General features: G+C 39.1%; 1 non-coding gene across 1 annotated transcript; it reads right to left on the bottom strand.

Annotated features, from left to right (window-relative positions):
- Positions 1–10,117: 10,117 nt before the first annotated feature.
- On the bottom strand, positions 10,118–10,223 carry LOC122033108. The gene has a single exon (XR_006126369.1). It is a non-coding gene; the product is annotated as a small nucleolar RNA R71 (small nucleolar RNA).
- Positions 10,224–22,833: the final 12,610 nt, after the last annotated feature.

The raw sequence follows: 22,833 nt of genomic DNA, 5'->3' as shown, positions 1-22,833 counted from the left end.
AATATGGGATTGGTGCGGTAGTGCAATAATAACTCTTTAATGGAATGAGATATTATTGATGAACTTGAGTTGGGTGTTCGGGGCGAACATGGGAAGATCAAGCTCATCGAGAGACCAAAACCAATTCCTCCTCTCGGTCCCTATTGTAGCCTCTTATTTATAAAGTCTTATATCCACCCAAACCCAACTTCTTACCCAACTTAAGGCCGTCGGCCAAGCCAAGCTTGGAGCCCAAGCTAGGGCCGGCCAAACTAAGGTTAGATGGGTTCAAGTTGTGGTCGCCCCTAGCTTGGAGCCCAAGCAAGGGTGGCCGACCACATTGAATTCAAAAGGAAGTTTTATTTTGTAAAATATTTCCTTTTATAGAGATCCATTAAAAGAATTTAAAAGGATTATTTTAATATAAAACTTTCCTTTATTAGATCAGTCATAAAAGGAAATAAAAGGAAGTTTTTATTTTGTTGAAAACTTTCCTTTTATGTTGGTTTTAAAAGAGAGTTTTAAATTTTTAAAATCTATCCTTTTATAGCTTTCTACAAAGGAATAAAAGAGAGATTTGAAATCTTTCCTTATTTGTAGTTATCTATAATGTGAAAGAAAGATTGTAATTTTTTTTATAAAACTTTCCTTTCTTGAAACCTTGTTTTATTTTAAATCTTATCTTTTATAGATATCCATAAAAGGATTTAAAATAGAGAGATTTTAATTTATAAAACATTCCTTTTAGAACTATCCACAAAAGATATTTTTAAAAGAGAGATTTTAATTTTTGTTTAAAATCTTTCCTTGCTTGGAGAACAAGCATGTGGCCAGCCATGACAAGAAGAAAAGGAAGTTTTAATTTATTATTTTAAAACTTTTCTTTTTAGTCATTGGCAAGGAATATAAGGAAGTTTTAATTATGTTTAAAACTTTCCTTATTTGCCAAGACCAAGGAATATAAAAGAGAGGGTAGAGGTGCCTCACCTAACAACAAGAATACATCTTCTATTCCTCTCCTCTCTTCCTTGGTAGTGGCCGGCCCTTACTCTTTCTCTCTTCTCTTTTGTTTTCCCTCTTGGTGGCCGGCGACATAATTGGTGTGGAGATCCATTGATGGCCGGTTGCTTGAAGGAGAAAAAGAAGAGAAGGAGGTTCTCTTGTCTAGCATCCTTTGGAGGAATGTTGCTGGCGAAACTTCATCATCGCTTGGAGAAAGTTGGTGGCCAAAACTTGAAAGGAAGAAGAAGGCTTGGGTGGATTCTCGTGTTGGTAGATCATCGCTCACACGACGTCCGAGATAAAAAGAGGAATACAATAGAAGATCAAGAGGTCTATAAGTTACAAGAGGTATAAATAGTTATAAGTTTCCGCATCATAACTAGTGCATCATTTTGTATAGATATTGTAAAACCAAGCACAAGAGGTTATCGATTTTAATTATCATTTTTGTTATCAATTTTCGTTTCGATTTCATGTTTCGATAATGTGTTTTTATTGAGGTCTCTATTGTTAAACATTGTTTACTATGAGAAGTTTAAATATCCGATTTCTTTGAAAGGCTTTGTCTAGGCAGTAGTGGATGATCTCATACCCAAGAATGCCTAGTGCCTCACCACGTTTGACCTAGAAGCCGATCCTTGAAATGGATATTTGATCAACTTCTGTAATATGGTTTAACTTAGGAAGATCACATCGGTTGAACTTGAAGTAAGAATGTTAAGTTTCGTTCCCAATTCAAGTTTAACTCCTAAAGGGAAAATTTGGATTAATAATGTTAATCATCATTTTCAATCCAAATTTAACTTTAGTAGAACACATGGGTAGCTAGGATAGTTCTATGCTTGTACAAATTTTTGTACAGGGGAATGAGGACGGTATTCCGAGTAGCAACCAACAATTGGTATCAGAGCAAGGTTTTAACCTCTGTGTGTTTGGTTTTAGTTTAATTATGCACATGTCATACATATTTTAGGCAAGATAATATTAGGATGTGCAAATAGATTAACTTTGTAGTTGCAGGCTCCAACTATTATAGCCTATTGTGTGTGTGATTGGACCCTCGGACATGTCGAGGGCATTTTATGTGTGCATGATTGTATGTATTAAATACAGCAGGAGTTGTATTAGTTTTAGGATTTTACATTATTGTTCGATCTAGACTTTATGTACATTCCTTTGTGGAATATAGGATCGATATATGTAAAATTCTATTTTTTTCGCGGATCTTATCCTTCCGAAGCGTGGTGCTATTTGAGGACCAGAGGTGCAGCGGAAAAAGAAGCAAGAAGATGTGACGACTAGACCTGATTGCGGTGGTTAAAGATGGCAGCAGCTAGGGTTGGCAGCACACGGAGGATAGTGATGAAAGAGGCCATAATAGTTGGAAAATTGTTTTTCCATATTTATTTCTTTTATTTGTTGTGATGTGTGTGTGCATGATAAAATCCTCATCTTAAAACAACTAAGTGGGAGAGTGATTAGTAAATAAATTCCACGATCTCCATTACTGGTTTGTAAGTGATGCAATAAACTTGCGTGTTGGCTCTGAGTGCCTCCCTCCATAACGGATGAGTTTGTTTGTGGATCACTAGATCAAACTTCCTTTATGGATGGTTATAGGAAATTATTTAGGAGCGTGTGATCTTCTCCAACTGAAGGGGCACAATCCTATTTAATGAACTAAGTATCAAGTAATGGTATACACATAGGCACATTTAATAGTATTCTCCCCGACGGAGTCATTGATATTATTTGTGTGACCAAAGGAAAACCAACTATTAATTTGTCATAAAGCTAGGTAAAACCCCCTCTTTCAAATGCTTGAATTTGTATACGTCCACACTAACGTGCCATACAAAATTCATGGTGTTTGAGGTAATTTTATTTGTCATAAAGTTAGGTTGACAAAATAAAATTAATGGGTAAAACCTCCTCTTACAAACAATTGAATTTGTATACGTTTACACTATCGTGGCATACAAAATTCATGGTGTTTGAGGTAATTTAAGGTTGACAAGATAATTAATGGGTAAGACCCTCCTCTTACAAATATTTGAATTTGTATACGTTTATACTAACGTGGCATACAAAATTTACGGTGTTTGAGGTGTTGGTGAATTTAAATGTGAGATTTCTGGAACTTCTATATGTGAAGTTCAGTAGTGCTATTAGGATTGTCTTCTGTGAGATTTCTGGGACACATGGTCACCAGTAGGGAATATCGTGGATCCATAGGAGATAAAGTTTCTTACCAGTTGGGAGTACTCATAGTCTATATAGGAGACTCGCAACTTCCTTTGTCTGGCTCGATATTACAGACAGTTCGTTGAGGGTTTCTCTCACATTGTTATGTTGTTGACACGCCTGACCAGGGAAGGCGTGAAGTTCACGTGGTCAGAAGCCTGCGAGACCAGCTTCCAGGAGCTGAAGAGGAGATTAGTGTCGACTCTAGTTTGGTTTTTTTGCCCTATGGAGAGGATAGATTTGTACTCTACACCGATGCATCTCTACAGGGTTTGGGCGTTGTTTTGATGCAGCACGGCAGGGTAGTCTCCTTGCTTCTCGTCAGTTGAACGAACATGAGAAGAATTCCCCAGTACATGATTTGGAGTTGGCTGCCATTATCTTTGCTTTGAAGATTTGGCGACATCATCTGTAGGGTATGACATTTGAGTTCTCACTGATCATAAGAGTCTCAAATATCTTTTCACCCGGAAGGAACTTAATCTTCGATAGAGGAGATGGATGGAGTTCCTGAAGGATTACGACTATACCATCAACTACCACTCCGGGAAAAACTAATGTGGTTGTCGATACACTCAGTCAGAAATCTAGAGGGACTTTAGCTTGCCATCAAGTTGTGGTCACGGACTTGATTCAGGGTTTCTCCGAGTTGGGCCTTGAAAAGCAGGGACAGATAGAGCAGGGTATTCTGGTTACCATGTGATGTGAGTAGATCTTATGATCATTTATGCATGCTTTGACGCACATCTACTTGCATTTCATTAGCATAATCTATGTTTATTATACCCTATTTCATTATAATGTCATACTTCCATTATATTTTGTTTGGAGATATACTCTTTGCTTGTTTTGATTGATAGGACGTGATTTGGAGCAAAAACGAAGCTTAAATGAAGTCTAGAGCTTCCAGAGTGTCACGGGCATGCAAAAACTAAGTTCTTCCAAGTTCTAGCCATGCGGAGACCACACGGTCGTGTAAAGGCCATATGGGGGGTGTGTTGAGGCCGTGTGAATGTCACATGGCCGTGTGAAGGTCATGTGGAATTTTTAGGACTGCAGACCAAAAGTAAAATGGCCATAACGTTGTGTTTGGTTGGAGTTTTGGGCTGTTCTTTATACTAATTTGTAGATAACTTCAAGATCTACAACTTTGATGAAGACCTCAACTCAAGAATACCAAGTTAAGATGTGATAAAATGATCTACACGACCTTGATACAATTCTGCACGGCTAGTGCAGAAGGAAGGCACGGTCGTGTCCATTCGCACGATCGTGCGGTGTAACCAGTGCAGAAGGAAGGCACGGCTGTGTCAATTCGCATGACCGTGCGGTGTAACCAGTGCAGAAGGAAGGTACGGTCATGTCAATTCGCACGGTCGTGCGATGAAACCAGAGTGGAAGAGAGACACGACTGTGCCAATTCGCATGACGGTGCAGCGCGACCAGAGTGGAAGCAAGATACGACCATGTGATCTCGCACGGCCGTGCCACTCAACCCGAAGGGAGGATACACTTGGCCGTGTGGATCTGGCACGGTCGTGGCATGGGTCGTGCGGCGCCCGTGCCCTAGCCTATAAGAGGGTCAAGAACCCAATTCTTGGGATCATCTTTGGTTCGGTACTTCTTTCCTCTCCTTGGGAAAGGGTTCTCCCCTTCGGGGGAAACCCTAGAGCTTCATCCACCGTCATCCCTTGATGTTCCGTCCATCTCCAGAGCAAGGAGACATCCCCAAGACATCGGAAACCTTGGCAAGCATCTCTTCTTCCCCTTCTTTTCACATCAAGGGTTGTAAGTATGCTTTACTTTTGTGTTTTGGGGTTGTTCTTCCCTCACAATGGAGTAGATCTCCTTTTCTATGGATGTAGGGAGTAGTTTTAGATAGGGTTTGATGTAAGACTCATGTTTATGCCTTTACTTATTGGATGATTTTGCTTGCTTTGTTTTTATTTGATATGCATGAGACTTGCTGAGATTATCTCGTCATACTGATCGATTGTGTAGGAATTGCTAATTTTGTAAAGAGAGGATCTTAGATCATACACCAGAGGGGCCTTAGTGGCAGGGGTAACCCGTTCACAAACATCTAGGATACTACCTTGAAAGGAGAGGCAACTGTAGGACCGTTGAGGCCGGCTGGAAGGGGGTTGTTGGATAGTCCTGTAAAGTAAAAACAAACAACCCTTCCTCGAACTCTTTAAGCTAACACTTGCATAAATAATAAGCAGAAAGTAAATAAAACATTAAAAAGACGAGGTACCAATATTTACTTGGTTACAACCGATGTGATTGTTAATCCAAGGAAGATAAAGCCCACTATCAATCTCCTTCAGGCGGAGAAGCCTCGTACTGCAATGAAGCGCAGAAAATATAAGCTTAACTCTAAACTAAAGTGCACAAGCGTTGGAATTACAAGTAATGAGTTCGTTGAAAAGCTTTTGGACCAAGGCTCTATTTATAGCCTTGGTCGGGGCACCTGGAAGGGTTTCGGGCGCCCTGGGGGGGGATAAAACTTTATCCCCCAACGTTCAGAACGCATTAGACGCGTTCTGGTCAAAGATGCTGGTCCGGGCGCCCGGAGGGGTTCCAGGCACCTCGGGCTAGTCCGGGCGCCCCAGACCAGTAAAGTCAACCCATGTTGACTTTTTCATCCGGGACCATTGCTCTGGCTCGATTCGGCTCGGTCCGGGTCTTCTACTCCGGATCCGCTCGCTTGGGTGATCTCTACCATCCAGAAAAGGGCTCACCCGAACCCAACTTCCGGTCTTCTAGAGCAGCCTTCGGCTCCAGATTCTCGTCCCTCGAAATCTATGCGTGTTTCCTTCTCGTCCACCAGCGTACTCATCCGTAGTCTTCGTCCCTCGGTCGCACCCCATGCCGACCTTCTCGCTAGCTGTGTCTCTTGCTCCCCGAGCAATCTTCCGCTCCAGCTTTCGTCCCTCGGAACCACCGCACGCTTCCTTCTCATCCACCGAGGTACTCTTCCGCAGCACCTCGTCCCTCGGACGCACCGCGTGCCGTCCTTCTCTCTAGCTGCGTCTTCTGCTTGAGTACCTGTGCTCCTAAGCTCCTGCACACTTAGACACAAGGTTAGAAACAACGCAGGACCTAACTTAACTTGTTGATCACACCAAAACAACCTTAGGGTTCCAACAATCTCCCTCTTTTTGATGTGATCAACCCAAGTTAAGCTAGGGTCACAAATAGACATGAATAATGAAATAATTTATATTGCAATAACATGCAACAAGATAGAAAAAATTAAATTTCAAAAAATTTCAATTTTCTACCTCCCCCTAGACTTATACTTTTTCTTCTCCCCCTTTGATCACATAAAAAATTGGGGTTGTAAGAAAAATCTAAGGGTTTACACTTAAAAAATTTAAAAAGATCTATTTCAATGATTTTCTGGAAAATATTTCTAAGTCAAGGAAAATTTCTAAGTTCATTAAGAACTTTTAGAAAATTTTGAGAACTTTGAAAATTTTGCAATAATTTTCAAAAAAGCAATCTCAAAAAAATAAGAGAAAATTTCTAAGTTAAAAATAACTTTTGGAAATTTTCTAAGTTTTCGTCATGAAAATAAGAGTTTTCTCAGTAGAAAGCTTTATGCATAAAAAAAATTGTTGGAACATGTAGAAATAATTAAAGAAAATTTCTATGCATTTATTTTTAATTTTATTTTATTATTTTTTCTGATTTTTTTATCAGAAAGTTTTAAATTTCCATTTTAACTTATTACAATTTCTCAAATTTGAAGTAAGAAAATTTGAACATGCGAAGAATTGTATCATGTTAATATCTATTAATAGTTTGTCGAGATACTTTAATCGACAGGCTATTTCTTTCAGCTTTAAAGCAACAAATATTAAACATACAGGAAATTGTATTGACAAAATAATTGGTAAAAATTCATTTGATAATTTTTCTAATTTGCAAGATTCATTCAACAAAATATTTTGTAGCTTGCAAGAATCTTTTGGCAATATTTCTGATTTGCAAAATTCTTTTGACAAAATAATTTGTAATTCGCAAGAATCTTTCGTCAAAATATTTTGTAATTCGAAAAATTCTTTTGATAATATTCTTAATTTGCAAGAAGTGTTCGGCAGTTGATTTTCTAATCCGAAAAACTCTTTCGATGATTTAATTTTTAATTCGCAAAAATCTTCAGGTAATTTTTCGATTAATTGAACCCATTGTTCAGAGGGTAGAGGTCATACCTTACTTACCTCATCAGCCGTTGGTTCTCCCCCTGTTGAATTGTTTTCTTCCGAAGATTCTCCCCGTTCATCGATGCTTAGTGAAGAAGGGTTTTCTGTGTTCTCGAGATGTACTTCGGCTGTTGGTTCTGTCGGTGGCTCGGTGGCTCGGTTTCTATTGAGTCGTCGGCTTCCAAAGGTTCTTCGTAGAGCTTTAAGAACTTTTACCAAAGTTCTTTTACGCTTTTGTATTTGACGATTCTGTCTAGATCTTCATTTGCTATTACGGTTAGAAGATGAAATTCTGCCCGTTTGTTTGCCATCGATTCGTCACATTGCTTCTTGTTCCAGAGGTGTAGATCGAGTTCTTCTCCATTCATTGCCTTTGGTTCTTCATAGCCACAATTCAATATTAAAGAAATACCAAAATCAGAATTAAGATATACCTCCATTTGTTTCTTCCATGAAGAAAACTCCCCCTCGAATGCTGGTGGATATTCGCTAGCTCCGGCCATCGTTTTGTTGCTTCAGACGGCGGTTAGTCCTTCTGAGGTGTCTCGGCTCTGATACCACTTGTACGACCATTGAGGTCGGCTGGAAGGGGTTGTTGGATAGTCCTGTAAAGTAAAAATAAACAACCCTTCCTCGAACTCTTTAAGCTAACACTTGCATAAATAATAAGCAGAAAGTAAATAAAACATTAAAAAGATGAGGCACCAATATTTACTTGGTTACAACCGATGTGGTTGTTAATCCAAGGAAGATAAATCCCACTATCAATCTCCTTCAGGCGGAGAAGCCTCATACAACAATGAAGCGTAGAAAATAGAAGCTTAACTCTAAACTAAAGTGCACAAGCGTTGGAATTACAAATAATGAGTTCGTTGAAAAGCTTCTGGACCAAGGCTTTATTTATAGCCTTGGTTGGGGCGCCTGGAAGGGTTCCGGGCGCCCTGGGGGGAATAAAACTTTATCCCCCAATGTTTAGAACGCATTAGATGCGTTCTGGTCAAAGATGCTGGTCCGAGCGCCCGGAGGGGTTCCGGGCACCCAGGGCTGGTCCGGGCGCCCCAGACTGTTCCGGGTGCCCCGGACCAGTAAAGTCAACGTGTGTTGACTTTTTCATCCGGGACCACTGCTCTAGCTCAGTTCGGCTGGGTCCGGGTCTTCTACTCCGGATCCGCTCGCTTGGGTGATCTCTGCCATCCGAAAAAGGGCTCACCCGAACCCAACTTCCGGTCTTTTCGAGCAGCCTTCCGCTCCGGCTTCTCGTCCCTCGGAATCACTGTGTGTTTCCTTCTTGTCCACCAGCGTACTCATCCGCAGTCTTCGTCCCTCGGTCGCACCCCGCGCCGACTTTCTCACTAGCTGTGTCTCTTGCTCCCCCAACAATCTTCCGCTCCGGCTTTCGTCCCTCGGAACCACCGCACGCTTCCTTCTCGTCCACCGGGGTACTCTTCCGCAGCACCTCGTCCCTCGGATGCACCGCGTGTCGTCCTTCTCGCTAGCTGCGCCTTCTGCTCAAGTACCTGTGCTCCTAAGCTCCTGCACACTTAGACACAAGGTTAGAAACAACACAGGACCTAACTTAACTTGTTGATCACACCAAAACAACCTTGGGGTTCCAACAGCAACTTCTCCATAAAGAAGTAAGAGACCGAATTAAACCCTTATCTCTATCCTTAATGACACCGATTGGATTTGCATTCTTGTGATCTACCAAGGCGCCCTAGTGACAGGGGTTAACCGTAATAGGATTTCATAGGGATCTTCTCTGTTTAGTACTTAAGGATAGCAACTTTAACTTCCGACGAATGCATGTCGATTGATAATGAGGAAAAGATAGAACATGATACATCAGGTTCCACCACAACTAAACCAAAATCCTAGAATTCATTTCCCAAAGCTCAATTCCCTCCAAGAACGATTCTCTCATCCTTCTCATTCTCTCTTCAATAACTCTCGTTAGTTTGCAAGTGCCAAAGACAACTTTTGACCGTCTAGATAACTTACTTTGCGACATCTCTAGTGCTTAATCAACAGTCCCTGTGGTTTGACAATCTTTTATATTACTGACGATGAATCTGTACACTTGCTGAATCGTAACAAGTTTTCAGCGCCGTTGTTGGGGATTGTTCGCATTAACATTAGTAGATTAGTAATTGAGTTAATCTCGACTTATGAATAGTTTTTATTTTTTCCATTTTCATAATTTAAAAAAAACCTGCATTTTCTTTCTTGTCTTTAAATTCTGCATTTATTTTTTTCTTGCAATTTAAATTCTGCATTTTGTTTTTTTTAGATATCCATGAGCACTAACATGTCAAGCAGGGCCTTAAGAGATTTCTCTGCATCCATTTTCGCAAGATTTTTATCCCCCATTGTGCAGCCTTATATTGAAGCAGAAAAATTCCAACTAGACCCAGAGTTAATTTTCATGAAACAAGGTCACAAATTTGGAGGAGAAGTATTAGAAAGTCCTTATTTGCACCTTAAGACATTTCTAGAGATTTGTGATATGGTGAATTGTGAAGGAGTGTTAGCAGATGCAGTTCGATTGATAACATTTCCTGTGAGTATCAAGGATAAAGCAAGGACTTGGCTATATTCTCTTCATCCTCAAAGCATCACAAGTTGGGAACAATTGGAGAAGCAATTTCTGAATTATTTTTTTTCTCCAAGTAGAACAATTTATATGAGGAATTGCATCACAAATTTTGCTTAGGCATATGAAGAATCATTATTTGAAGCATTAGATAGATTCAAGAGTTTACAAAGACAGTGCCCTCATCATGGTTTGGAGAAGTGGCTAACTTTGCACATATTCTATAGGGAAATTTCTTTCTCATATAAGTATTTGTTAGATTCATCAGCTAGAGGTTCTTTTATGGACAAGAGTGTAGACGAAGCATATTCATTAATTGATCAAGTAGCATTGAACCTCCATGAATGGTCAAGAAAAAGTTGGATGGAATCTCCCTCAGAAATTCAAGAAGTACAAGCCATATATACAAGAGAGTTTGTCAAACAAAATATAATTCAACCATCCAAGAGTTTTGAAATCCACAAGTCACAGAATGAGGAGTTCAAACATTTAGGGGCATAGATTGATACGATTATTTCAAAATGGTTCAAACAAGATCCCCCTCCTACACAAACAGTGTCTAGTGAACAGTGTAATAATTTTAAGTTGAGAAATGACAAGAATCATGAAGAACTTCTGAAAACGGATTTGTATAGAATTGAGGAGATGAACAGTAGAAGACCACAAGAACTTAGTTCCATTACTCTAGAAAGTTCCCAAAGTCCATAAGTACCTTTCCCTCAATGGTTGATCACATCAACACTAGATAAGCAAGTTGGACCTTCTCCGCAAGATCATAGGGAATATGGGAAAAAGGAAGTACCTTTCCCAAGACCTTCACTAAAGGTTCATTTTCCACAAACGCTAGTGAGGGTCAATGAAAATGAAGACTTCAAATTCTCTGACACTAATATAGTTGAGTGTAGATTTTTGGATGTATATGAAGATGAGGACTCTTCAGATGAGGATTGTGATGATAATACAGTGGATAATAAGTTTTCAGATTTACCTTCTGGGTTTACAGGGTGTTATGATGAAATTGAATTTTTAGATGATGAATGTGATGTGGTAGATCAACTTAAGACTGCAAATGAAGTCAGTGATCCTCCTATAGATGATTCTCCTACTGAGGATATTGATGTTGGTTTATTTTACATGCTTGTGTTGATGATGATGTTATGAAAGGAAGTGTAGGGAGCTGTGTTGTGGAAGTAGCATCTCAAGAATCATCTCCTTTATCCACACAACCTTCTGAGATTATGAGAGTTGCAGGGATTGAACATGTTGTGGACCAATGTATAAGGACTTGTGAAATAGAAGCAAAGCCCCAAGAATCACCACTTTTAGAGGCACCACCGCTTGAGTCAGAGCTAGAGCCAATACAAGATTCAGAAGTCACATCCACATGTTTAGAACTTTCAGGTATCTCTCAGCAAAGCAAGGTTAGTATCTTTTGTGATCTTTTGGAAATTTTCATAGATGTACCAATAGTAGATTTTATTGGATGTGATTCAATTTGTGATACATACTCAGTTCATCTTAGTAAGGTTCTAGTTCTATCTAATATAGCATGCTTGGGAGAGGTATGTTTTTCTTTTGGGTGTGCATATTTTCATGGGGCCTATATTTGGAAGCTCAGACTGAACCGTCTTCGACCACTTGAAAGAACTTGAAAGAAGATGAAGATGGAGAGAGTTATACTTTAATCTATAGCTCCTTTGATGAAAGCTCTCTCCATAATAAGAACCCTTGGTAGGAGGGTGTTGAAATATTTTACCCCTCCAAGAGCGAGATTTCGATGAATTTAATGAGGTGGTTGAGCTAATGACCTTAAACAAGCGGTTTTTGGGAGGCAACCCAAGTTCAATTTTGCTTTCATTTTTTTAGTTTCTTTTTGGTTTCATTTCTTTTTTTTTATAATAAAAATGTATCCTCTACTTAATTTTTGTTGTCAATTTTCTTTTATAGGACTCAAAGATTAGGAGGAGTGCAATTACATGATGGAGAAGTTAATGACATGGGCATGCATCATTTGGTAACTTCTCTTACTTTTAATCTCCTCCGCATTATTTTATTTTTCATTTGGACAATGAAAAGTTTAAGTCTGGGGGGATGCATTAGATGTATTTGGCTTAGTTTAGTTTTTGCTTATTTCTTTTGCATAAGAAATTTTTCCTAGTTGCATCATTCATCACATCATGATTGTTTGTTCCTTAATGCAAAATACTAGCACGTTACATCTAGATATTTATGTTGTGTGATTTGGTATGCTAGTATGTCTATTGATCTATGTTTTTCTATCTATACTAGCATGAAGTGAGCATTGTAATTACTAGAAGAATTTGAATGTTGGCCTAGTTTTAGAATCTCTTCACATTATGTTTGACTTTGATAGTAGATATTTTTGAAAATAGTCATGATTCATAGAATCGGACTAGTACTCTTGCTTCTATGGTGACTTCTCAACTGCATTTTGGTTACTGGATAAACTCAGATCATGTAAGCTCATTTAGAAAAAACAATCCCAAAAATAAATAAATAAATAAAATAAAATGATGAAAGTTTGCTCAAGTTTGATACTTTGCAAACAATAAAAAAAAAGAAGAAAAAACATAAGGGATAAAAAATAGTTATCGTGAGTGGAAACAAGCAATTCACCCCTTTGAGACCGAGTTAGGTTACTGAGGAAATGAATGCTATGTTTCTCTTGATACTGAGTATTCCTTTGAGACCTTGTGTAGACGATGCATAGTATTTTTGAGTGGAACGAACCTTGCGTGTGGCAGGTAAGTGCCTATCGCCGGAAGTATGAGGAACGCGGTTAAATAAAAAATTGACTAGGCTTAGAGATTCATACTTGAAAAAGTTAGACCACTTATTACACTGAGCATGGAGAACTTCTACTTAGGCCACACTCGAATAATTTTTATATCATGCTCATTAATGAAACTATATGATAGGTTTATATTGATTCATTAGGGATTATTACATGCCAACTAACCACATGAATCTAGATTGTGGATTTTTCTTGAGGACAATCAATGGTTTAAGTCTAGGGGTGTGATGTGCGTAGATCCTATGATCATTTATGCATGCTTTGACACACATCTACTTGCATTTCATTAGCATAATCTATGTTTATTGTACCCTATTTCATTATAATATCATACTTCCATTATATTTTGTTCGGAGATCTACTCTTTGCTTGTTTTGATTGATAGTATGTGATTTGGAGCAAAAATAGAGCTTAAATGAAGTCTAGAGCTTCCAGAGTGTCACGGGCATGCGAAAACTAAGTTCTTCCAAGTTCTGGCTATGCGGAGACCACACAGCCGTGCGGAGACCACACAGCCTTGCGGAGACCACATAGCCGTGCGGAGACCACACGGCCATGCGAAGGCCATATGGGGGGTGTGTTGAGGCTGTGTGAATGTCACACGGCCGTGTGAAGGCCGTGTGGAATTTTCAACACTGCAGACCAAAAGTAAAATGGCCATAATGTTGTACTCGGTTGGAGTTTTAGGCTGTTCTTTATACTAATTTGTAGATAACTTCAAGATCTACAACTTTGATGAGGACCTCAACTCAAGAATACCACGTTAAGATGTGATAAAATGATCTACACGACCTTGATACAATTCTGCACGACCAGTGCAGAAGGAAGGCACGGTCATGTCCATTCGCACGGTCGTGCCGTGTAACCAGTGCAGAAGGAAGGCACGACCGTGTCAATTCGCATGGTCGTGCGGTGTAACCAGTGCATAAGGAAGGTACGGTCATGTCAATTTGCACGACCGTGCAGTGAAACCAGAGTAGAAGAGAGACACGACTGTGTCAATTCTCACGACTATGCGGAGTGGCCAGAGGCAAAGGAAGGCACGGTTGTGCCAATTCGCACGACGGTGCAGCGCGGCCAGAGTGGAAGGAAGATACAGCCGTGCGATCTCGCATGGCCGTGCCACTCAACCCGAAGGGAGGATGCACTTGACCGTGTGGATCTCGCACGACCGTGGCACGGGCCGTGCGGCGCCCGTGCCCTAGCCTATAAAAGGGTCAAGAACCCTATTCTTGGGATCATCTTTGGTTCGAGACTTCTGTCCTCTCCTTAGGAAAGGGTTCTCCCCTTCGGGGGAAACACTAGAGCTTCATTCACCGCCATCTCTTGACATTTCGTCCATCTCCAGAGCAAGGAGACATCCCCAAGACATCGGAAACCTCGGCAAGCATCTCTTCTTCCCCTTCTTCTCACATCAAGGGTTGTAAGTATGCTTTACTTCATGTTTTGGGGTGGTTCTTCCCTCACAATGGAGTAGATCTTCTTTTCTATGGATGTAGGGAGTAGTTTTGGATAGGGTTTGATGTAAGACTCATGTTTATGCCTTTACTTATTGGATGACTTTACTTGCTTTGTTTTTATTTGATATGCATGAGACTTGCTGAGATTATCTCGTCATACTGATCGATTGTGTAGGAATTGCTAATTTTGTAAAGAGGGGATCTTAGATCGTATACCCGAGGGGCCCTAGTGGCAGGGGTAACTCATTCACAAACATCTAGGATACTCCCTTGAAAGGAGAGGCAACTTCTCCATAAGGAAGTAAGAGACCGAATTAAACCCTTATCTCTATCCTTAATGACACCGATTGGATTTGCATTCTTGTGATCTACTGAGGCACCCTAGTGATAGGGGTTAACCGTAACAGGATTTCACAGGGATCTTCTCTATTTAGTGCTTAAGGATAGCAGCTTTAACTTCCGGCGAATGCATGTCGATTGACAATGAGGAAAAGATAGAACATGATACATCAGGTTCCACCACAACGAAACCGAAATCCTAGAATCCATTTCCCAAAGCTCAATTCCCTCCAAGATCGATTCTCTCATCCTTCTCTTTCTCTCTTCAATAACTCTCATTAGTTTACAAGCGCCAAAGCCAACTTTCGACCATCTAGATAACTTACTTTGCGACATCTCTAGTGCTTAATCAACAGTCCCTGTGGTTCGACAATCTTTTATATTACTGATGACGAATCCATGCACTTGCGGAATCGTAATACCATGGTTGCTCAGTCGTTGATCAGGACAAGGATCCGAGAGGTTCCGGGCCGGTGATCAGCGCTTACAGTCCATTGGGAGCTAGCTAACTTCCGGGCAGCAGACCAAGTTCACCCAAGATGATGAGGGTATTATTTATTTCCGAGGTAGATCATGCGTACCTCAATCTCATCCTATTTTGGAGGAGTTACTTCAGGAGGCTAATCGCTCCCGATTTACTATCCACCCAAGTGGAACCCGCATGTATCGAGATGTGAGGCATTCTTATTGGTGGAATGACATGAAGAAAGTCATCGCGGAATTTGTAGCTTGATGTCTAGTCTGTCAGCAGGTGAAGGCTAAGCACCAGAGACCTGCCGTATTACTTCATAGGAAAGCTAATATGGGAGTGAGAATGGGAGCACATCACTATGGATTTGTGGTGGGATTTCCTAGGACACGACGAGGCCATGACACGATTTGGGTAATCGTTGACCGATAACTAAATCCACATACATCTTAGTGATTCGGAAGATCGATTCTCTGGATCGATTAGCAACTGTATGGTTGGGAGATCATCAAGTTGCATGGTGTTCCTTTAAGCATTATATTGGATAGAGACCCACGGTTCGTGCTCCGTTCTAACTGAATCTGCAGCAGGCCTTGGGCACACAGCTCTGTTTCAGTACAACACTCCATCTGCAGATGGATGGACAGTCAAAGCAGACCATCCAGACTTTAGAGGACTTGATGAGGTCTTGCGTTATGGATTTCGGAGGCAGTTGGGAGGACCACTTGCCATTAGTAGAGTTCGCCTACAACAACAACTATCATTCAGCTATCCAAATGACATTATTTGAAGTGTTTTATGGTAGGTCTTGTCGGACACCCACCCTCTAGGAGGAGGTTGGGAAGGCCCGGTTGCTAGGACCGTAGAGAGTTCAGCAGGAGGCAGAGTTGGTTCGCATTATCAGACGAGGATGTCCGAGGCGCAGGATCGTCAGAAGAGTTATGTGTGTTAAAGTGTATAATGAAAGCCAAAGCTTTTGTAAACATTTATTTTGAATAAAGAATCACATTGGTCAAATTAACTACATTTGTTTGTAGTTGTTCAATTAATTTATATTGTAGATAACATAGTATGTGGTGTCACATACAGAAGATAATGTTATCAGTACCTTATAAATTATAAACAGTAGCTCACGACCAAAATGGAAAGGAACAAACCATTGGAAGGTCGTAGTGTAATTAGGTATTAGTTTATCTTAACTATATAATTACACTAGTACACATAGAGTGTATTGAGTAGAACCATCAGAGGTCGTTTCTTTTATACTGACTTTATAAAGGAATAAAGACCTCAGTTATTATGGAAGTGTGTGCTCTTAATCCTAATATAACAACAAGCACATATATTTGATATTTATTTCTTTAATTTATCAATGGGTGAGATTTAGTTTGATAAATCAATAAACTCGATAAGTTGGGAAATGATATCACTTATAGTGTGTGTTGTTGATTATAGAAGAAAACTGTGTCCTAGTGATCTAGGTTGATAATATCCCCAAGAAGAGCTCATAAGGATTGTCATGTTAAACCCTGCAGGTGGACTTAGTCCGACATGATGATAAGGTTGAGTGGTACTATTCTTGGACTAAGATATTAATTAAATGAGTTGTCAGTAACTCACTTAATTAGTGGACATTCGACATCTTAAACACAGGGAGACTAACATACTCATAATAAGAAGGAGCCCAAAAATGTAATTTGGGATTGGTGCGGTAGTTCAATAATAGTTCTATAGTAGAATGAATTATTATTGATAAAATTAAGTTGTGTGTTCGGGGCGAACATGGGATGCTTAATTTTATCAGGAGACCAAAACCAATTCCTCCTCTCGGTCCCTATCGTAGCCTCTTATTTATAGAGTACTATACCCACCTATACCCACCTTCATACCCATGGTGTAGGGGACGGCCAAGCTAGCTTGTGGATCAAGCTAGGGTCGTCCAAACCTTGGTCTATGGGTGGCCGGCCCTAGCTTGAACCCAAGCTTAGGTGGTCGGCCCTATTAAATTAGAAAAGAATTTTAATTTTAAATTTTTCTTATGTGAAAGATATAATTTATTGGAGAGATTAAAAATTAAAATATCTCTTTTATAAGGATCTACAAAAGATTAAAGAAAGAGATTAAATCTCTTTCCTTATTTGTAGATTGGAAAGATATTTTATTTTTTCTCTTTGTAAATTATTCACATGTTGAAAAATTAAAATTATAGAAATTTATTTTTATCAACCATGAAGGGATTTTAAATGAAATTTTATTTTTTAAAATTTCCGAAGACAAATAAGGAATTTTAATTGTTGATTGAAAATTGTCTTGTTTGCTCTCCATGAGGTGGCCGGCCATGACATGAAGGATTAGGAAATTTTGTTTAATTTTTCTTAATTAATTCATGTCAAGGAAAGTTAAGGAAATTTTATTGTAATTAAATTTCCTTATTTGCCAAAGCTAAGGATTATAAAAGAGGGGGTTTTGGGAGCCTTCAAGATGAACAACCTCTATTATTTTCTCCCTCTTTTCTTCCTTGGTGTGGCCAACCTCCTTTCTTTTCTCTTCTCTCCATCTTGTGGCCGAACCTCTCTTCTTCCTTGGAGATCAAGTGGTGGCCGGATTTTAGCTTGGAGAAGAAGGAGAGAAAGCTTACATCCCTTGGAGCTTGGTTGGTGGAAAAAGATCTTCATCTTTTGGAAGCATAGTGCTTGGCCGAAACTTGAAGAAAGGAGAAGAAGGTGCTTTGGTGGTTTCTCATCTCGGAAGATCGTTGCCCACACAATGTCCAAGGTTAGAAGAGGAATACGGTAGAAGACCTAGAGGTTTTTTCTTGCAAAAGAAAAGGTATACTAGTATTTAATTTCCGCATCATACTAGTTTTATCTTCATGTAAAAATACCAAATACAAGAGGCATGCGATTCTAGTATTTCGAATTTGTTTTCGATGTTGTGTTCTTTTGTTTTTCTTTTCCTTATGATTTGATTGTTCTTTTCGGTTGACCTAAAGTTATTTAAGGAAATTAAATATTAGCTTTCCTTAAAAGGCTTTGTCTAGGTGGTGGTGGTTGTTCCCATATCCAAAAAGGTCATGTGCCTCTCCATGCAGTCCTGGAAGCCAATTTTCGAAATTAATATTTAATGGAATTAATAACCTAGGTGATTTGGATCGAACGTGTTAAGTTCCGCAGGAGATCCAAGTCTAAACCTAAAAGAACAAGTAAATTAAACTTTGGATCAAACGTGTTAAGTTCCGCAGGCGATCCAAGTTTAATTTAAAAGAACACATAGTAGCTAGGAAAGGTTCAGACCTTTGTACAAAATTTTTGTATAGTGGAACCATTTGGTTTTCCGAGTAGCAACCAACAATTGGTATCAGAGCTAGGGTTTTGCCTCTGTGTATTTGGTATTAGTTTAATTATGAACATGTCATACATAATTTAGGCAGGTTAATAGTAGGATGTGCTAACTTTGTGGATGCAGGATCCAACTATTATGGCTTATAGTTATTATGTGTGTGATTGGACCCTTGGACATGTCAAGGGCATTTATTGTGTGTGCATGATTGTATTATAAAATACAGCAGGAGCTGTATTTAGTTTTATTAGGATTTTATTTTTTGATCTAGTTACATGTACATTCCTTTTATGGAATATAGGATCGATGGATGTAAATTTTATTTTATGTTCAATCTAGTTTACATGTACATTCCTTCGAGGAATATAGGATCGAAAAATGTAAAATTTTATTTTTGTCGCGGATTGAATCTTGCAAGGCATGGAACCTTTTTGAGGACCAGAGGCGCAGCAGAACAAGGAGCAAGATGAATGCGACTACTAGAACCGGTGGCAATGGCCAAATATGGCAGCAGCTAGGGTTGGCAACACACGGAGGACAACAATAGATAAAAGCCATAATAGTTGAAAATTAGTTTTTCTATTTATTGCTTTTATATTGTGTTGTGTGTTTATGTTAGTATACATGTTTAGTAGGCTAGCATAGTCAAAATTCCTCACTTTAAATAACTAAGTGGGAGAGGGATTTTAAATAAATTCCACAGTCTCCATTACTAGTTTGTAAGTGATGCAAACAAGCTTGCGCGTTGGCTCTGAATGCCTTCCTTCCTATCGGATGAGCTTGTTTGTGGATCACTAGAACAAACTTCCATTTTGGATGACTATAGGAAGTTAATTAAGAGCGTGTGATCTTCCCCATCGGAAGGGGCACAATCTTATTAATGGACTTAGTGTCAAGTAATGGTATACACTTGGGCACATCTAATAGTATCCTCCCTATCGGAGTCACTGCTATTATTCGTGTGACCAAAGGAAACCAACTATTAATTTCATTTGTCAAAAAGTTAGGTTGACAAGATAATAAAATTAATGGGTTAAACCCTCCTTTTACAAATGTTGAATTTGTATACGTCCACACTATCGTGGCATACAAAATTCACGGTGTTTTGAGGTGTTGGTTAATTTAAAATAGTATTGTTTGAGGAATCAATATTATTCTAAATTTAGAGTTCTGACCAAAAGTTATTTGTGATTCTTAGGATGACTTTCAACCCACTGGCCATCATACTAAAAGAGAACAGACTTACTGGTCCTAACTACATATATTGGAAAAGGAACCTGAACATTGTTCTTACTGCTGAAAGCTATAAGTTTGTACTGACTGAACCTTGCCCTGATACACCCAATGGTGAATCTACCCAAGAGGAGATTGAGTATCATAGGAAATGGGTAAAAGCAGATGAGATGGCGCGGCGTTACATTTTGGCTTCAATGTCAAATGTATTGCAACATCAACATCAAGATTTACCAACAGCCTATGATATTATGAACAATCTCAAGGAACTCTTTGGTCACCAGGATCGGGCATCTAGGTAAGAAGCCATGAGAAAGATAATGACAGCCACCATGCAAGAGGGTACTCCTGTGAGAGATCATATCCTAAAGATGATGGCTTATCTGAATGAAATATAAATCCTTGGAGGAGAAATTGATGGGGAAACCCAGATCGATATGAGGGAATCGATTATGAGGAGACCTTTTCACCGGTAGCCATACTTAAGTCTATCCGGAATCGATTATGAGATTTGGCAAATGGATGTCAAGACAGCTTTCCTTAATGGAAGTCTTGAAGAAAACATCCATATGAAGCAACCAGAAGGGTTCATTGAAAAAGGCAAAGAGCATCTAATGTGCAAGCTAAATCGGTCCATTTATGGACTGAAGCAAGCTTCAAGGTCTTGAAACATCCAGTTTAATGAAGTAATCCAGTCATATGGATTTATTCAGTGTCCGGATGAGTCTTGTATACAAGAAGTGTAACAGAAATATGGTGGTATTTCTTGTACTATACGTAGATGATATTTTGTTAATTGGCAACAATGTCAAGGTATTATCGGACGTAAGGGTATAGTTGTCCAAATAATTTGATATGAAGGACTTAGGAGATTGTGCACACATTCTTGGGATCAAAGTTATAAGGGATCGCAAGAAAAGATTGTTGTGTCTGTCCCAAGCTTCATATATAGATACAATCCTTGCTCGTTTTAGCATGCAGAATTCCAAGAAAGGTTTCTTACCTTTTAGGCATGGAGTAGCTCTATCTAAAGAGATGTCTCCGAAGACATCAAAGGAGATAGAGGACATGAAAGCAGTTCCTTATGCTTCGGCTGTAGGAAGCCTTATGTATGCAATGCTATGTACGAGACCTGATATCTGTTTTGCCGTGGGCATGGTTAGCAGATATCAGAGTAACCCTGGACAAGGACATTGGACTGCGGTAAAGCATATATTAAAGTACCTGAGAAGGACTAGAGATTATATGCTAGTTTACCAAGCAGACGATTTGCTCCCTGTGGGTTACACGGATTCAGATTTCCAATCGGATAGGGACAACAGTAAGTCTACATCAGGCTATGTGTTTACTTTAGGAGGTGGAGCCATTGCATGGAGGAGTGTTAAGCAGAAATGCATTTCGGACTCAACCATGGAAGCTGAGTATGTAGCAGCCTCTGAGGAAGCTAAAGAAGCAGTATGGCTCAGGAATTTTCTAATGGACTTAGATGTGATTCCTGGTTTGCCCAAAATCATCACAATTTATTATGATAATAGTGGAGCAGTTGCAAACTCGAAGGAACCACGAGCTCATAAGGCAAGTAAACATATAGAGCGCAAGTACCACCTGATACGAGATATCGTGAAGCGAGGAGAAGTTGTCATCGCCAAGATTGCCTGGCAGATCCTTTCACTAAGGCCCTTCCGGCGAAAGCTTTTGATCGGCATGTGGAGGGAATGGGAATCAGATGTATGGTAGAAGATATGGCAGCTTAGTCATTAGTATAAGTGGGAGATTGTTGGAGTGTATACTGAAAGCCTAAGCTTTTGTAAACATTTGTCTTGAATAAAGAATCACATTTGGTCAAATTATCTACATTTGTTTGTAGTTGTTCAATTAATTTATATTGTAGATAACATAGCATGTGGTGTCATATGCAGAAGATAATGTTATCAGTACCTTATAAATTATAAACAGTAGCTCACGACCAAAATGGAAAGGAACAAACCATTGGAAGGTCGTAGTGTAATTAGGTATTAGTTTATCTTAACTATATAATTACACTAGTACACTTAGAGTGTATTGAGTAGGACCATCAGAGGTCGTTTCTTTTATACTGACTTTATAAAGGAACAAAGACCTCAGTTATTATGGAAGTGTGTGCTCTTAATCCTAATATAATAACAAGCACATATATTTGATATTTATTTCTTTAATTTATCAATGGGTGAGATTTAGTTTGATAAATCAATAAACTCGATAAGTTGGGAAATGATATCACTTATAGTGTGTGTTGTTGATTATAGAAGGAAACTGTGTCCTAGTGATCTAGGTTGATAATGTCCCCAAGAAGAGCTCATAAGGATTGTCATGTTAAACCCTACAGGTGGACTTAGTCCGACATGACGATAAGGTTGAGTGGTACTATTCTTGGACTAAGATATTAATTAAATGAGTTGTCGGTAACTCACTTAATTAGTGGACATTCGACATCTTAAACATAGGGAGACTAACATACTCATAATAAGAAGGAGCCCAAAAATGTAATTTGTGATTGGTGCGGTAGTTCAATAATAGTTCTCTAGTGGAATGAATTATTATTGATAAAATTAAGTTGTGTGTTCGGGGCGAACATGGGATGCTTAATTTTATCGGGAGATCAAAACCAATTCCTCCTCTCGGTCCCTATCGTAGCCTCTTATTTATAGAGTACTATACTCACCTATATCCACCTTCATACCCATAGTGTAGGGGCGGGCCAAGCTAGCTTGTAGATCAAGCTAGGGCCGGCCAAACCTTGGTCTATGGGTGGCCAGCCCTAGCTTGAACCCAAGCTTAGGTGGCCGGCCCTATTAAATTAGAAAAGAATTTTAATTTTAAAATTTTCTTATGTGAAAGATATAATTTATTGGAGAGATTAAAAATTAAAATATCTTTTTTATAAGGATCTACAAAAGATTAAAGAAAGAGATTAAATCTCTTTCCTTATTTGTAGATTGGAAAGATATTTTATTTTTTCTCTTTGTAAATTATTCACATATTGAAAAATTAAAATTATAGAAATTTCTTCTTATCAACCATGAAGGGATTTTAAAGGAAATTTTATTTTTTAAAATTTCCGAAGACAAATAAGGAATTTTAATTGTTGATTGAAAATTGCCTTGTTTGCT

Source organism: Zingiber officinale, chromosome 11A (assembly GCF_018446385.1).
Source record: "Zingiber officinale cultivar Zhangliang chromosome 11A, Zo_v1.1, whole genome shotgun sequence".
Classification (NCBI taxonomy): domain Eukaryota; kingdom Viridiplantae; phylum Streptophyta; class Magnoliopsida; order Zingiberales; family Zingiberaceae; genus Zingiber; species Zingiber officinale.
The sequence above is the reverse complement of the archived record's forward strand: the minus strand, read 5'-3'. Positions and strand labels throughout refer to the sequence as shown.